The sequence below is a fragment of the Poecilia reticulata genome, chromosome 10, assembly GCF_904066995.2.
Source record: "Poecilia reticulata chromosome 10, P_reticulata-male-v2, whole genome shotgun sequence".
NCBI classification, from domain to species: domain Eukaryota; kingdom Metazoa; phylum Chordata; class Actinopteri; order Cyprinodontiformes; family Poeciliidae; genus Poecilia; species Poecilia reticulata.
In genome coordinates, this window is record NC_088839.1 from 31,206,642 (window position 1) to 31,212,641 (window position 6,000).

Genomic DNA, 6,000 nt, shown 5'->3' on the forward strand with positions numbered 1-6,000 from the left:
CACCCTCCTCCACAGATGAGTCATGTTTCCATTTCTATACTAATTCTCAGAAATACTTCTGAAATGAAACAATTAACTTATGCAGAGTTGAAGGTCTGAATCTGCAGCAACTCCAGGATAAAGCAGTAAGAACATAAACCTGTTCTTTGCTGCAACATTTTGTAAATCATATGTGTAAATTCAGGTGGATGGAACATTGTGTCGTTTGCTCTTTAGTTTTCACTCAGTGTGAACATTTCTGGTATGGATAAAAAAGCAACACTGTCTGCTGTGTAGCCCACAGGAATCGATTCATCATGTCCTTTATATTCCTAAATATGACTCAGTGGATACTGTATAAAACTCTACTGTTGCCTCAGGCTGCAAAAGATTTTGCACAAACAAAACTATCATGCAGGATGATTGTTTTCTCCTCAGGTACAACTCCAGAGCATTCCAGCATTAAAGAATAAGATGTTTTCTTTCATGCACTACAAAGTTCCTTTAAAAACAAAAATGAACCTAAAGGGTCTTTTTTTACACTGGAGAAACATTTCACTGCAAAATATTACTATAATACTTATGTTGTGGTTGAGGTCAAACAATACTTTAAAAGCACAAAAAAACCTGAGCAAGAGCCACTGTTCCTGAATACCAAATTCAGTCACGTGTAAAACAAACCGATGTGAATTATAAGTTTCGTTTCTCCAACTTTCTCTTTCAGCTGTTTAATTATAATCACAATCCACTTTACTGCAGCCTCTGCAGCCCTACTGTGTTCACAGAAATCTCCTTATTCTGGCAACAAGTTCAGAATCAATCTCCTCTGGAGGTCATTTAAAAGTCCTTTGAAAAACAGCTGTAACTTGTTTTACATTTATCTCTGGAAATTGTCTATTCTCTGCATATTACATGCATTTTAATACAGACACACCATGGGAAGAAGTGACGTGTTCTGACTTCATAGATGACATGCATGTGTGTCTTAATTCTTCCTGGAAGAGCAGAGGAGGTAAAATGTTACAATCATCATCAAGACATCTGTAGACAATCATTCACCTTTGAGCTTCTTTGGCCCCAAGAGGTTTGGATCTTCACTCTTCAGTGGTTGCAGACGGATATCTCTCCACAGTCTCTGTGACACATTGGTGTTGGGAATGTCAGGAAGCTTCTCTTCTTCATTTTCTCCATCTACATTTTAAATAGAATGGCTGAAATTGTTGTGGTTGTTCTGGTGGATTTTTGTGTGGAGATGAGCCTGCAGAGAAATGATTCATAGCAGCAATAAACTGTCAAATTTGTCATGAAGGAAATGCAATTTCAGTTTTACCAGTGACAAAATCTTTTTACTCTTTTCATCACTACTTTAAAATATTATTATTTTTGCATCTGTGTTGAGCTCAGAGGGCAACTATTAGATAAAATCTACAGGACTCCATTTTTTTTTTTTTTTTATCCAGTTAATTTTAGGGTCCCGTTAATTGTACCAGATTTTAATCAAAAATCATATATCAACAAAATAAGCAACATTCTCTTTCTGCTAAATATTTGAATAAAGAGACATATGAGCTTAACACAGGAGATAACCACTGTTTTTAATCTGTTATTTAAGTTTAGTCAGCCTCCAGATTAGTGCAAAGTGCTGCTATACACATTCAACTTTCAGGGAATTCCTGATCATCCATGGAAAGTTTTGGTGAGAAAAAAAATCTTCTTTGTGGACTGTGGATGCTGACATTAGTGCTGAGGACGTCTCTGCTGCTGCAACATGTTTTGCACTGAGATGGTATTTTATTTTTGAATAGCTCTGCTGATAGGTTAACTACTTTTAACACAACTTGCACACAACAATAGTCCTTTCCAGCGTCCAAATTACATTTTATTTTATTTTAAAATGGACTTACGGAGTGGCAAGAGAAGCAGCTGTTTGTAGATGTTTCTTGTGCATCAGAGTTACAGGTACAACAGAATGCAAAGGTTCTGTCCAGAACCTTGTATGAAATCAAAAGTGAATAATTGTATACAATTTTTAATATGTTATAATTAATTCATCAAAACTGTTTACCTGTATCTTTTCTCTGTGGCTGTGCGTTTGCACCTGTCGGCCACCAGACCCTGGAACTTGCAACCTTGTAGAGTTATGCTGTACAGCATGCATGACACAAAAAGGTTAAAGTCCTGAAAATGAGTAATGCAGAATTTATTTTCAAAATGTAAGCAGCTACAGGTCTGAGGCAGAACCAAGCATTTCTGGTGTACATTTGTAAGGAAAAAACAAGCTATCATTTTTCAAGGAGTAGAAATCCAGAAAGCGACAGTCAAACAAGAACATTTCACCATATCCAAGATTAAAGTCCTGCAATTTATTTTGCTCCCAGCGCTTCAGCCTCCAAATGAAAATTTTAAATCAATGTCAAATGTTGCTGCACCTGATGCGATCATGTCTTCAGAGCCAAAGGACACACTGTGCGGTTTCAGAGATCACTCGCTTTGAAGAATAAGTAGCTTGCAATGCCTTGGGAATGAAAATGGGCTGGAGTTTAAGAGTTGCTTTAGCTTCTTAAATGGAACGTCATGGTCTGTTTCTCAAATATCATCCACAGAGCTTTACGTTTTAAATGAGAGGTTTTTGAATGGAAACAGCATGTTATCATTTTGTTTATGACATTTGGGAAACATGGTGACTGAAAGATTCTGGACTGAAAGATTCTGGTTTCTGGAGCCAAGAAACTTTGCCATCTGTGATTTGGGGTCTAGATAAATGCTGAACATGAAAGGACAAAGAGAACAGTTAATATTTTGGAATGTGATGTTTAAAATTCTGAAGCTTTTTCCAATAAAAATGATGGGAACGAACCAAGTAAAATGTTTAAGGCAATTCCAGAAGAAAACTAATGAGTTTGTATCGAACAGTATTTAAAATACCACAATGGAAACGCATAATATTTCTATGCAACTTGTCCTTCTTACCTTGCTGTTCATAAGATACAAATTTAAAGTTGAGAGGAGCCGTGGTTAAACTGAGGTTTATGTTGGTTTTAAGTGTCTAACTTCATGGATGTTCTGCAGCTTTAACTTGTCTTTCAGCTGCTCATCAGTTTCATTCAATCCAATTCAGATTTTATTATAAAAGCAACTTCATATTGGACCAAAGTGGCACATATGAAAAAGACATTAAGATGAATCAAAAATAAAATTCCAGGTCTTACTGAGAAATAAAACACAGAGAGAAAAATTGATAAAATGACATAAAAACAAAACAGAGTAAAATTTGTTTAGGTGTTTTTTATTGTTGTCTGACAGCATCAGCCCCATAATATCTGAATTGACTTCTGTATTTTATCCTTTTTTCTATTTCTTCTCGGCTCGATGATCCTGACAGCTGGAATTCCATCATTCACCCAGAACTCAGGTTCAGTTTTATGCAGCCTGGTTTTCACTGGAGCCACAAAGTCCAAAACAGTCTGACAGGTCGAGTGAGACCACCAGCTGAGCTGCTTCATGTCTTCTGCTGCTCATCATGCATTGCTGTGGTTCGGTTCACATAACCAGTTCATTAAGTTTGAAAAATTGTTTAGTAAAGTTTGCTTTCTTTGTGTTAAAAGTGTATTTCCAATGATGCTGACTGCAGCCTCATCTGTTGCGATTTGCAATTGATGCAGCTTTTCCTAAAAAGTTGCAGAAAAACAATTAAAATCAGGGTAAAAACCATGATATCAGATGGTTATCAGCAAAGTGCAGCTGCCCTAGAAAGATTATTGCAATCTTTCTTACTGCTGAAAGTACATTGTTATCGCATAAACAGATATAAAGTGATGAAAATAGAAAAAAAAAGCTACATAAACAGTGTTATCTAAAAAATTACAAACAACTAAATAGGTCAGAAATTTTATCTTAACGTTTTCCAAAAAACATTCTAAATCTTTTCCCCTTCAAAATTAAATATTGCTGAATCATTTTAAGGACAAAGAAGTTATTTCTGATGGTGTGTATTATTGTGAAACTGTGCTAGTGAAAAGTTTCATCAGATTTTAACATAAAAAACAGTTTTATAAAAATGGTGCTTTCACAGAAGAGGTGGCAAAGAAATAAAACATTGCATAAAAGCTTGTAAATTTTTAATATTTTAGGTATTAATAAATTATTCTCCTTTTTGAAAGCTTGCATCTGCCTCATCAGCTCATTTTGAGTCACCCGGACAAACAGACTGAGTGGAACGGTTCACACATCCTGTTTTCTTTTCTTCCTGCGCCGTTTGAAACGAGGGTCACAGACCACAAGGGAGGCAGAACACAGGTCCCAGTCAGGACTCCACTAAATGTCTCATTCATGTCGAGGCGCTGCCGGGGCAGATCTTTAAAGATCGGTGTGACTGATGTGGTCATGGGGAGGAGAAAAATCACGACAACCGGGGTCAGTTTACTCACCAGTAACGAAGGTCTGCAAACTTAGAAAACCAGCCACAGAGGATGACATGAGCCCGTTTCTTTCCTGCACACTTTCCAGTCATTCAGCTTCTGTAAAACCTCAAAAGAAACATCACTCATAATTATGCAAGGTACATTAAAGAGGAACACCCAACATCACAACTTCAAGCTCAGCTTTGAGTAAAATCAGTCAAGCAAACAACACAAACTATTAGAGACAGATGTTACCGACCGACACAGTTTCATTTAGGAAGGTGGAAGTGGACTTTTCTCTGATTGCTTCTCAAAAATCTAGACATATTTCAAATAAATCCTGAGTGATGGTAAAATAAACTTTCAAATCACATAATCTTATAAACAATAGGCAACAGTCTACCGTTAAAGGAAGGAAAACCAATGTTTGAACATGTTTCTTCTAAAATCAAACGGTTGGCAACATGAAAGCCGGGAATTCACACAAGCCAAATCTCTGCCATCTTTTGAATTTCCTCTGCATTATTATTCTTGCTTTGCACATTTTTGCCATGTTTTTTATGTTTGGTACCACTGCAGAGACTGATCCTGCAGGAGCCAACATCTGCACTGGCAGCTACATGCTGAGAGAAAAATCATGTTTTAAACACAGACCATCATGTACCACAGTGGTTAGCCCAGCCGCCGTGCAGCCAGAAGCTCCTGGACTCTTTCTGCATGGAGTTTGTCTGTTGTCTCCAAGCATCTGTAGCTGCTCACCAGATACTCCAGCAATCTCCGGCCCAATATTGCTTGTCAGGTTAACTTCTCACACCAAATTGCCCTTCAAGCTGATTCTTTTCATGTCTTGTGTTGCCTTATCTTGCTTTACTGTATTAAGAAGGTAAATTGTGTGTCTTGAGCTGTAAAGTATTGTTTTAAATAATTTTGGACCAGAATATACATGTTACAAAGCACATAGACTATAAATGGAACAGAAAACTCTGTTACTGCAATTCATGCAAAGGTTTCTGTAATACTTACATCATTTTCTCTCTTTTTTTTGTAAGCAGTTCCATGCAGTCTTTTATCCCAGCCCAGTCTTTCCTTGTTCCTTGACCACATTTGTCACATCACATTGTGTTCTGGTTTGCATTCACGTCTTTCTGCTGTACAATTATCTTTGATCTTTGAATGATAAAAGAGTGGCACTGAATCTAAAGCTCCGCCTCGAATTTAAGCTCATTTTATTCATGAGACCAACGGGTGTTTAGTAGTCTGCACAGTCTTTTAAACACCAAATCAAATTTTCAGATAAAAATACCTTAGAAGATTCACTTGGATAACATCAAACATTATAAAAATATGAAATGCTTAAATAGAGAATATGCCAAAAAGACAAGGATACATATTCGCTCTTATGTCTGAAAAAGTCTCCCTTAGGTATCGTCTCAAAAAGGTTGAAGCTGTACAACTGAGCTTCTGCTGTTAGACGAGAAGTTGGTTACATCAAACAACTAATCTTTGAAAACAAGGAATGTGTTTACAATAAATTCAGTCAGACCATTTTCAACCAGTTTTAAACAGCTGATGCTATGAAAGGCCATTAAACTGATATCAGCTCAGCAGCCTAATCACAGCA